General features: G+C 35.6%; 1 pseudogene; it reads right to left on the reverse strand.

The window, feature by feature from the left end:
* Window positions 1-194: 194 nt before the first annotated feature.
* Window positions 195-1039, reverse strand: LOC149188038 (gibberellic acid methyltransferase 2-like; annotated as a pseudogene).
* Window positions 1040-12415: the final 11376 nt, after the last annotated feature.

The raw sequence follows: 12415 nt of genomic DNA on the forward strand, positions 1-12415 counted from the left end.
GCAATCCCAATAAAAAATTCTTCTCCATGTCCTTCCTATCTCGATACACCTCCCTGCACCTTGCCAAATATCACTTGTTATAACAAATCGAACCTGTCGTTCTAACGATAACACAACTAAATAATTTTACACAAACGAACACAAATTTATTCCTTTCCATATAAAAATTGAATTGATCCTGGAAATACTGTCAACTACTTTCTTATAAGCGAAGCGACCGTGCAGGTGACCAGTCTGGAAGGTGGATTGCACTGCAGGAACGCTGCGGCCTTATCGGAAAATACCCGAAAAAACATCTGTACAGTCCTTCCCAATGTGGGCTTCAACCAAAGTGCCCACAAAGCTCTTTAGCAGATTGGATTTCATACACCCAAACATCGCTGGGTCCTTAATATACTCTTCACAATCCTCCTCGCCCACGCTCGGCACCCCCTCGCACACTTGCAGGTTCTCAATCACAAAATCGTCACATTTCTCCACTGCTTGTCTCAGCACATCCGGGTTAGGAAAATACCATGGAAGGTTGAAAGAATCTCTCAAATCTCTGCCAATAATCCCCTGCACTCCATATCAAAACACCAACACATTCATACATTAATATCCGTTTTCTGTGTAAACAGATCTATATTGTTAACTATAAATGATTTAATAATAATTTACGACTTAATTGTCTGTCAGCTTGCCTGTGTCACCAATTCATCCCATGCCTCTTCAAAGTCCTGGCCCACGGAAACTTGTTGTAGAGGAGACCAACTGTCTGGTCTGCCCATCATGCACAAGAAGAGCACGCCTCCCGGTGCCATCTCCTGACCTCTGCAGTTGAAAAAAGTGTTGAGGTCCTTTTCGGATTGCTTTGAATAAGCTTCTGTAACATCCCGCCTGCCTCCATTAATCCACACACAACAGCCTGAGGCACCTGCAATAATAATAATATTACTTGGCGCAAAATTCTGAGCTATGAAAATAATGTATTCAGATAATTTAATTCGGTGCGACAACAATCTGGCAGATTCACCTCTGAAAGCCAATGAAGCGCCATGACAGAGAACCAGACATGAATGGTCGAACTCGGAAACAGAACGTTATAGAAGGATCCAGGGACACCGGCAACAAAATATGGAGAATGCCCAAGTCAGTCCAACAGATTGAAGAGGCCATTGAAGTCGTTGGAAGGCAGATCGGAGAAGCATTGAGCTCCTGCCATTAGAATGATGGTCATTCTCACAAAGATTTGTAAGTGTTTTGACAACAAAATGGACATCTGCTACGGTGTTTGTACCAGTTGCACATCCCAGATCTGCTACGGTGTTTGTACCAGTTGCACATCCCAGATCTCGGGGAAACGTAAGCATCTTAATGGCGGCCTCAAACAATGACTGCAAAATTCGGAAAACGTGCCTTTGTCTGTCAGAGTTCTCGGCATAACTTGCTTCGCCATTGCCAGAGTACATGTGAAGAACTCCGTGGAGATTATTATTATTATTGCCTCTGGTTTTGAGAAGCGTGTCGGTGTCCATTGCCATTATGAGGACTTCACTTGAATTGAGCTGCTTTACAATACCAAGATTGGCATCCATTTTAAAGGAGAAAAGTTCGAGGGATAGAAATGTGAATGTCAGAGCGAGGCTGTCGAGAATCTTTGAACATTAAAAAAATTAGAGTGAGGCTATCGCCAATCTTCTCTAGATACATGGTCTGTGCTGTGATGGCAATCCGCAATGGAGGTATAAAGTTTTGTTTTTTGGTTTTTTTTAAAATTTAGTAAATATCTATTAAAATTATAATTTTGAGTGGTGTGCTTCACGTAAGATAAGTTATGTGAGGGCAATCAACAATGGAGGATAAAGTTTTGTTTTTTAGTTTTTTTTTTTTCAATATTTTTGTTAAATTTTGTTTAAAATTTAGTAAATATTTATTAAAATTATATAAAGTTTTGTTTTCAAGTTTTCTTCTCAATATTTTTGTTATTTGTTTAAAATTTAGTAACTATTTATTAACATTATATAAAGTTTTGTTTTTTAGTTTTTTTCTTAATTATTTATTAACATTATATAAAGTTTTGGTTTTAGTTTTTTTTTTCAATATTTTTGTTAAATTTTGTTTAAAATTTAATAAATATTTATTAAAATTATAAATTTGAATGGTGTGGTTCACGTAAGGTAAGTATTTTAAAGGTATTTTGATGATATTGAATCTATTTATGTTATAAAATACTTTTTTAAATAATCAAAGATCTGTGACAATTTTCGATTTACTAACTTGAGTTAATCATTAAATTTCTCAAGATGAAAATTTCTTACTGAAAAATTTAAAGAAAAATTTACACTTCTAAAAATTTATTCATTACACTTAGTTCTTTATTTCTTAGTAAATTAAGAGTTAAAATTGATATATACTAGTTTTAAACAACACATTAATAAAATGTTTTAATTATAAAAAAATAAAAAAATTCACTTCTTTTATATAATATATAATTAATTGACATTGAAATATTTTATTTACAATTCATATTCTTCACTATGTACCTCTTCATATTACAAAATTGAAAAGATGTATTTATAAGTCTCCTTTATATACACAATCTTTCTCTATGAATTTTTTTGTTATTAATAATTTTTTTAAATGTTACATGTCTGCATATCTATTTATCTGTTTGCACATATACATCTATATATATATATAAAATTGTATTATTAATAATTTTTAAAATATTATAAATCAATTCCATATTAAACATGGAAAGAATTAGAAATATCTCTTATACTTTAATTAGAAAGCAATTGCCCACGGGGCTTTGGATTGACAGTGAATGGGTGCACTGTTAAGGCACTCCTTGCGATAGGTCACCGGTTCAATTCCCCGTGGGTGCTTAGTTTAGTCTTAACATAGAAAAAAAAAAAAAATTAGAAAGCAATTATTAATGAAATAAAAATATTTTTTTTCTCTTTTCTTTTTGTATATTTTTGATGTTAAAATTTTTACTTAACATATATATGAGAATATATTTCATAAAAGACATTAATTTTTTTTTGCTATTAATATTTTTTAAATGGTGTATATTAACTTTGTATTAAAAATCAAATAAATTACACATTTTACACATTTTTTTCATGATAGAAAGCTATAAAAATAATTTTAATTTAAATTACTATAATTTTATTTGATATAAAAATTTGTTATCTAATATTAACATTGAATTATTGTATTTATGGTTAATACATATATTTTAATACTACATCTTTCAAATAAATATAGTATAAATTACACTTTACACTTTATATAATATCAATAATAGTATTTGTTAATAAAAATATTAAAAATAAATTAAATTAAAATGGAAATTAAAATATTTTATTTATAATTTAGATATTTTTTTATATTATTACAATTTTATAATTTAAATTAAATTAGATCTGCTTGAACTATATATTAAATGAAAGAATACCGTGCTCACTTAGAGAAGTTTGAATAGAAGTCTGCTTGAATTATTTTATGGTAATTGCTCAAAAGTCTATTCGTTGGGAAGCAACAACCGGATATAAGCCGCTCCCACAATGCCAGCTTGAGAGAAATCCTCCTCCCACCCACTCCACTCAACTTCATTGCGTTAACATTTATCCATTATGATCTTATAATTATGAGGTGTAAAGCAGTTAGTGTATTAGTTTAATTTTCATTGTATCATTGCTTTAAATTTTATGAAAAAGATTGAGGGTGAGGTATCTTAGTCATGATGTTTAGTAAGTTGAAAAATAATTCAATCCAATATTAAATTGGTCAAATAGTTTTTTTTTTCTAGTATATTATTTATTTACTAATATTTTGATAAAATTCATATTTTCTGCAAATTTTTTATATATCAATATAATTCCCCATAATTAAAAATTATATATGTAACCTACTATATATTTAATTAAAAAAATATATTAAAAAAACGGTTCATATTTGTATTTACTGAAAAGTATATTGGATACCTCTCTTCACTTTTGTCTGCATTGAAGGGAACGGAGAAACTCCTGCCCATAGGGAAGCAAGAAACTTCTAGTCATTGTGGTATGATTTGAATAGTATATTACGGTATATTTGGTATGTGGGAAGGAAAGGAAGAAATTTAAAAAAAAAAAAAAACTATTTAAGTGTATATATTTGATTTTATTTTCATGTAAATGTAAAGTAAAATATTTTCAAAAATATATAATAGAAAATATTAAATGTTATTACATATTAGGTATAATAAACAAAATATTTAATGTTATTTCAGGATACATATAATAAATTAAGAACAACATATTTAATTTAAATGAATGCCAATAATATTATTTTATTTTATTTTAATTTTATATATATATATATATATATATATATATATATATATATTAATGAGTATATTGTTATAATGGATGAAAATTATATGTTTGAAAATAGAATAAATTTTGCAATTAATATTTAATGGAAAATGGTTGTAATAAGTTAGATTTAATCATTGAAAGTATAATAAATTATGTAATTAATATTTAATAGAAAATTATTCCAATGGGTTGGATTTAATGATATAAAGTTGGGATTTTTTCAAACTTTAAGCACTTTTAGTCTCAATTCTAGTGAGAACATGTTATATTTAAAAACTGGTTTTATGACTCATGAACATATAAGTGGATCAAAATCCACCAAAGATTTAATAGTGGGAGAAAGAGTGTAATGTTAAGGCACCTATTGTGATATTGTTGCTTCAAACATCAATTATCTTTTTGTGCTAAGTGTGGGATTGAGTGGATGCAATTGGAGGTTATAGTGGTGCTCTGAATTGACTCTATATCTCCTGAGTTTAAGCCTGCCCTAGTTGATGATTTCACCATATGCACCCAAAAAAATGAAATAATAGAAGAAAAATTAATAGAAAGTTTAATAATTCTAATTCTAAACCAGTGTTGTAGGGTAACCTAGTCCCTGCCATTGAAAATTTGCATATAAAATCTTTAAATCAATATTAATATAATATGGAGAAGATTAATATATATTTTTCATATCAGTCATTTTATAAATCATAATTGTATTTATATATAACGAAGTTCAACAATTATTTTTTCTCAAAAAAATAACAAAATTTTATAATTCAATTAAGAAATAGTAACATTCTTTAGATAATTGAACTCTTTTTACATTTACTTATTTACTTATTTTTTTATGCTTTCATATATATAACATTTTTTTAATTAAAACTAATAAATATATATCGCCATAATAACTTTGATGCTTGTAAAGTTCTAGTCATAGTTGTAAATGTGTTAGAAAACCTTCACAGATGAATCTAGCTAGTAAAGGTTGAACACACAGCTTTGTAGAGCAAAAACACTAAAAAAAATCGAAAGAACAAAAGAATGATTCATTAGAAAATAGGTTACAATTCTCATGATATAGCATTACTGGGTGAAGATCCCAAGGTAATGCACTATAGTGGTGATCAATGAGAAGACTCAACATCTACAACAAGTTCCGGAGAGAACTAGCCAGTTGCGGAGTGAAAGAGGGAGAAAATCATGGAGTAAATCATGCAGAGGAACTAACTAGTTGCGGAGTTAAAGAAGGAGCAAATCAAGGAGTAAATCATGCAAAAGGAATCTTGCATGTAGTCCCATGCTCTAACTCAGAGTTCGCATGTAGGTGTGTAGTACTTCCAACAACCCCCCCTGAACACCACTATGGGCAAAAATAGAAAATGGGCCCTGGCAACTAAGGCCAAATGTCACCCAAATTACAGTGCAACTTGTACTAAAAGTGAGGAAAGAGGGAAAACCTCGTGGGAAACCCCAGCCGCTCCCCCCCCCCCCCGGTCAAAATACAATGTAATCAAAAGAAAAGAGGAAAAAAAGAGAGTTGTTGAGCCACTGTGTCCTTCACCCTAAGATGATCACGCAGAGAGCGAAACTTCTACTTAGTGAATGTCTTGGTGAAGATGTCTACAGTCTGTTCTGCTGAAGGATAGAACTACAAGTCAATGACCCGATCATGTACTAAGTCTCTGATGTAGTGCATATGGATCTCTATGTGCTTTTTCCGCTGCTGCTGTATTGGATCCCTGCAAAATTTGAGAGTGCTCTGCTTGTCACACCAGATGACAATGGGTTGGTGGAACTGGACGCCTAACTCAGTGAGGAAGTGTTGTAGCCACAGAGCCTGAATGGTGATGTTGACTACTCCTCTGTACTCGGCCTTAGTTGAGGAGAGAGCAATAGCAGCCTGCTTCTTGCTCGACCAACAGATAGGGCCAGATCCTAGACTGAGTGAATATCCAGAGGTGGACTTGCGATCAATGTTGTCTCCCACCCAATCAGAATCTGTGAAGCTATGGAGATTCAATGCAGTGCCTGCTGCATAGTGAATCCCGAAGGTGATGGTGCCTTGCACATATCGGAGGATGCACTTGGCAGCATTCTAGTGTAGCTCATGCGGCTCCTGCATGTATTTGGAAATTGCCCCTACTGCATATGAGAGATCTGGTCTAGAGTGGGTGAGGTACAATAAGCTCCCCACTAGCTGTCGGTAGAGAGTGTTGTCAACTAATGGAGTGTCACCTCCATCCTCAAGGTAGACCCCAAACAGAAAAGGAGTCGATGCTGGCTTACAGTCAGTCATGTGAAATCTCTCAAGGAGATCCTGTGCATACTTAGTCTGAGAGAGTTTGATGCATGTGGCATCGTAACTGATCTCAAGACCAAGAAAGAAGTGTAATGGGCCCATGTCCATCATCAAGAACCTATCATGCAAGGCCCTCTTGACTGTATCAATGGCTGAAGTCGAGCTTCCGGTGATTAGGAGATCATCCACATACAAAACTAAGATAAGAAGAGAATCATGTGTCCTGAGCATGTAAACATTCGGATCAGACTTACAACTTTCAAAGTTTTTTGATAAGAGAAAAGAATTCATTTTCACATACCAAGCTCTCGGGGCCTGCTTAAGGCCGTAAAGAGATTTCTTCAGTCTGCAGACCAAAGATGAATCCTGAATGAAACCATGTGGCTGCTCCATGTAGATCTTCTCAGATAGGTCTCCATGAAGAAAGGCATTCTTCACATCCATCTGATGTACTTCCCACCCCTGGGCAGCCGCAATGGCAAGTGTAAGGTGTATGGAATCCATCTTTGCTACTGGAGCAAAGGTCTCGTCATAATCAATGCCATGCACTTGTTGGAAGCCTTTGGCTACTAGCCTTGCTTTCCATCTGGTGATTTGCCCATTTGTAGCACTCTTGGTCCTGTAGACCCATTTGCATCGGACAAGTTTCCTTCCTGAAGGAAGGGGGACCAGATCCCAATTCTGGTTCTCGAAGAGGGAGTTATACTCCTCCTCCATGGCGGACTCCCAAGATGGATGCCCAGCAGCCTCAGCATAAGACTGTGGATCAGAAGACTGAACCAAATGACAATGCCAGGATGGCGATGGTTCAGTGGCAGTGAGGACAAGAGGAGGCTCAATAAAATCTGAGCTAGTCCTCTGCAGATCAGAATTATCCCCCACAAGACCATTTCTAGCAGTTGGGTGGTCTTGTGCATATATCTCACGTAAGCTCCTTGTTCTCTAATTTATGACAGGGGAATATGATTCACTGCTGGAAGCCCGATCTGGGCTTGGATGTGGATCATCATCTGCATGCACTAGGTTTGTATCTGAAGACTTTGTCTCTGCGTTTGCATGCTCTACCTCGGCATCTGCATGCTCTGTATCTGCATCTGAGTGTATTGAGTCATCATCTCGTACATGAGGTAGATAGAAGGTGTTTGCATGTGGTGATTAAGGTGCATGCGAGAGACTTTCCTCAAATTTGACACTTTGCTCAATGATGAGCTTGTCCGTAGAGGGAATCAGGAGTCGGTATCCCTTCACACCATCAGGGTATCCAAAAAGGATGCACTCCATGCTTTGTGGATCAAGAGCTTTCCTCTTTTCAAAAGGGATCTTGACCGATGCTCAGGAGCCAAAAATATGGAAGTGGGTGACCTCTGTTTTAGTGCCGCTCCAAGCCTTAAAGGGGGTCTGATCCTTGATGGACCTATGAGGAGATCTGTTTTGGATGTAGTTAGCACAATTAAGTGCTTCAGCCCATAGCTTATGAGGCAATGGCTTAGCATGCAACATGCAGGAAGCCATCTCTTTGAGAGATCAGTTCTTTCTCTTAACAACTCTATTCTGCTGCAGAGTGTATGGAACTGTGTACTGCAACAGTATGTCGGACTGAAGGCAAAGGTTCCGAAGTGCTGTGTTAACATATTCCCCCCCATTGTCTGTACGGAGGGCTTTGATATTTCTCTCTGACTATGTCTCAACTAGTGCATTGAAATCTTCAAAGTGCACAAAAACTTTAGATTTGGCCCTGAGAAGATACACCTAAGTATACCGTGAGAAATCATCAATAAATGTAAGCACATACCTTGCTTTGTTGATGGAAGGATGAGGAAAAGGCTCCATGAGATCACTATGGATCAGATCTAAAGGAGAGGATGCTCTGTGAGTCTTGCTGGTGTCAAACTTTTCTCTAGGATGTTTGCCAAGGACACACCCTTCACAAACTCCTTTGGAGAAATTGATATTTGGCAAGCCTTCCACCATCTCATTCTTGCTTAGCTGCTGCATATACCTGTAATTTAAGTGACCAAACCTCTCGTGCCAAAGCCTACTACTATCATCAGCATGTGTAAGTAATAAGGAGGATTCAGATTCAATAAATTCAGAAAATGTATACAGTCTGGCTCCATTGTTTACCTCACCGGTTGTAATTTTGGAGTTGCTATGTAGGTCATATATGTTCACTGCATTTGGAGTGAATTCCACTCTCTTTCTGGTGCCGGAATGAGTGATCTGATAAACTGAAAGCAGGTTTACCGAATGTTTTGGAACATGAAGCACATCTTCAAAGCTTCCGTGTAAAAGTTTCACTCTATCTTTTCTGGTGACCTAAATAGGTGAGTCATCTCCCATTAGGATGGGAGGTCCTTTGCATGCATCCAAATAGGAATAGACTTCCTTTACAGCAGCCATATGATGTGATGCACCAGAATCTATAATCCATGCATCAGGAGAAGAATTAACTGCAACTAAAGCATGAAAATTGTTACCTTTCCCGTGTGGCGGATCCTCAGTTTTCTTTTTGGCGCCCTGAGGGATGTGGTCCCCAAGGTTGTGCTTCTAAAGGATTTATGCCATTTGGTCAATTTGTTTCTTCATGCAAGAGGATTCTAGAACGAATCCTCCTTGACAGTAGGTGCATCTGTTTCCTTTCTTCCCTTTCTCATTTCTCGAGCCGCAGGAGCCATTGAAGGGCTTGGTGTACCCTTCCTTCTTTGGATGGGAATGCGCTTTTCCCTTGTCATTTTTCTACTGATTTTTATGATTTGAATAAGATCTATGATTTTTATTGTGGCTGCCATCATGCACAGCAAGTACATGCGCTTTTGGAGGTTTGATTTTCCCCATGCCAATGAGTTTATATTGCTCAAAAGTAAGGGACTCCATAAATTCTTTGAGAGAAGGCATAGTGTAGGATTTACTTGTTGTGAGCCTTACTAAATGAAATGTAGACACAAAGATGGAGTATCCAGGTCCGAGCTTTGACATAGTAGAGAGAACTTGGCGACTCTGCTCCTTGGATTTGTCAATTCCACAACCCTTGAGTTGCAGCAATAGATCATTATATTTGGTGATGGAATCTTGAATTCTGTCATAGTTCCCTGGATCCAATGGCAGTAGCTCCACTTCGAGCAGATGTCCCTTCATCTCATCCCATTTTGCGTAGAGTTCTTCAACATTTTTCCAAATCTCATTGGGAATATTGCAGGCAGATAGATGAAACTGCAACTCTGGAGAGATGCACATGCATATGGATCCATGGGCCTCATCCATACGGTTGAGGTACTTCGATTTCTCTATGGCTGAAGTGGGTTCCACTTCTGTAGCCATGGTAATCTTGTACAACCCTTTATGACGAAGCTATCGAGCCATTTGGTCCTTCATTCGTGATAGTTGTACGGTGTTAGGATTGATGCTTTGGGAAACTCAATTTTTCTGTCAATCTTCGATCTCCAAGCTATAATACCTGCAAAATAAAGTACTGGTGCACCTTTTATCTAGCAACCTGTGGGCTCTGATGCCATGTAAATGTGTTAGAAAACCTGCACAGATGAATCTAGCTAGTAAAGATTGAACACACAGCTTTGCAGAGCAAAAACACTAAAAGAAAATCGAAAGAACAAAAGAACGATTCATTAGAAAATATGTTACAATGCTCATGATATAGCATTAATGGGTGAAGATCCCAAGGTAATGCATTATAGTGGCAATCAATGAGAAGAATTAACACTTACAACAAGTTCCGGAGAGAACTAACCAGTTGCGGAGTAAAAGAAGCAAATCAAGGAGTAAATCATGCAGAAGAACTAACCAATTGCGGAGTTAAAGAATGAGCAAATCAATGAGTAAATCATACAAAAAGAATCTTGCATGTAGTCCCATGCTCTAACTCAGAGTTCGCATGTAGGTGTGTAATACTTCCAACAATAGTCAACCATCTCCGCATAATATTATTATTATAAAACAAATACAAATTATATTTGTTCCACTGTAAAACCTACTCGCATATCCATGAGATTCATGGAAAGTCCAAATGATTAGTTTTGAATTTTGGTAAGTAGGACAAAATTAAGTTGATTCGACAAATATGATATCAATAAAAAAACGGCACCATGAGAACGCAATTTTACAATTTAAAATGGATGACAAATACATGAACATGAAGATTCTCAAATCTGGCCCTAATCCCGAAGAAAATGAAAGTGAATCGACCGAAATTTGATATTATTCGCGGTGAATTTTTATATATACATTAATTTATTTCAATATCGCACAAATTGTGCAAGGTAACCATCATTGAATATACACACTAGTGAATTTTTATATATACAAGAATTTATTTCAATATCACACAAATTGTGCACGATAACAATGATTGAATATATAAAATACATGGAACGATAGGAAGAAATAATTTTCTGTTAAAAGGAGGAAATATTTTGAAACACAGAGTCTGTAGTTGTTCCGTAAACATACATTTTAGAGATTGCTGGATAGGTTCCCGAGAGTCGTGGTAAAGACTTCAGGGCTGGAGGCTTTATCCACATTCAAAAGATACCATCCATCGACAGTATCCAGTTGTCCGATGAAACTTTAGTTTTCATAACGCAAGAAACATTCGTCAAGCCAAATTAAACCACCGCTGGCATTACCACATAATTGTCGAGACTGCATTCAAATTGGTCTCAAACTTGCTGCCTGTTGTGGAGGTAACGTTCCCGTGGCAAGAGTGTTGTGCATGGCAAATATGTGCATTGAAAGTAATGACGATCAAGATAACTATAATTATGTAGAATAGTTTAATACTTTTCCCCATCTGGAAATTAGAGCACGAAACTCTTCCATTGAAGTTGGTTTCAGGAATATAGAAATTATATGTTGTATCGGTGGCTAGAAGTGGGCTATGGATTTATAATGTTGTTTTGCAAAAATGTTTGATTGTAAATATTTTTTGGTGTCTTGTACCATGTTTTGGGTGAAGATTGTGCCTTAGGGTCCATATTAAAATTCATATATATATATATATTCATTTTCTTCTAAGGCGATATGGAAGATAATTTCATGCAATCACAAAAGCAATTATAAGACAAAGGGAGGACAATAATCATGGGTCACAAAGCAAGATTGAAAAGGAATCACAAAAAAGAGGTAGAGATCGTTGCCATGTTTAGAGAGCTCAAGCCACAACCGAGGAACTCAAAAGTCTAGCCGAAGACAAAGAAGAAATCGAGGGTGAATGGTGTAACTTTGATATGCTACCATCACCTATGTTTTATGGTAAATATTTTGATTTTGGGTCATCAAAATTCTAACTTTTCTTCAGCTAAAGAATTAATTAAGTACAATTCTAATAAACCATATGATGAAGTATGTGATGCTTTAGCATTAAATTTTATAAAACAAGGATTGGATTTGAACAAGGTAGTAAAAGCTACAACTTCCAAGGAAGGATGGAATATCTTGGAAGCATAATTTGGTGCAAGTGGGAGTAATCAAGTTGAAGGTCACAATGTCATAGAGCGTGTTGAAGTAGTGACTCAAGATGAAAATGAACATGGATCTGTAGCAGCAGATGTTATGCTCTTAACCTGCAAAAAGATATCCAAATACAGAATATGCGAAGAAAGATACCCAAAACATAGATTAATGAGAGACAACAGCAAATATTTTATTATTCAGAAAGCAATGTTCACTGGCCTCTTCGAGGGGGCAACTTCCAATAGAGCAGAGCTCGATTCAAAAATAAGACATGATGCTCCTCGCAGGGAGTCTCTATCCTTTATATATGACG

Source organism: Pinus tabuliformis, chromosome 3_1, assembly GCF_031772625.1.
Source record: "Pinus tabuliformis cultivar Carrire ecotype Pingquan chromosome 3_1, CPIR1, whole genome shotgun sequence".
In the NCBI taxonomy this organism is placed as follows: Eukaryota; Viridiplantae; Streptophyta; class Pinopsida; order Pinales; family Pinaceae; genus Pinus; species Pinus tabuliformis.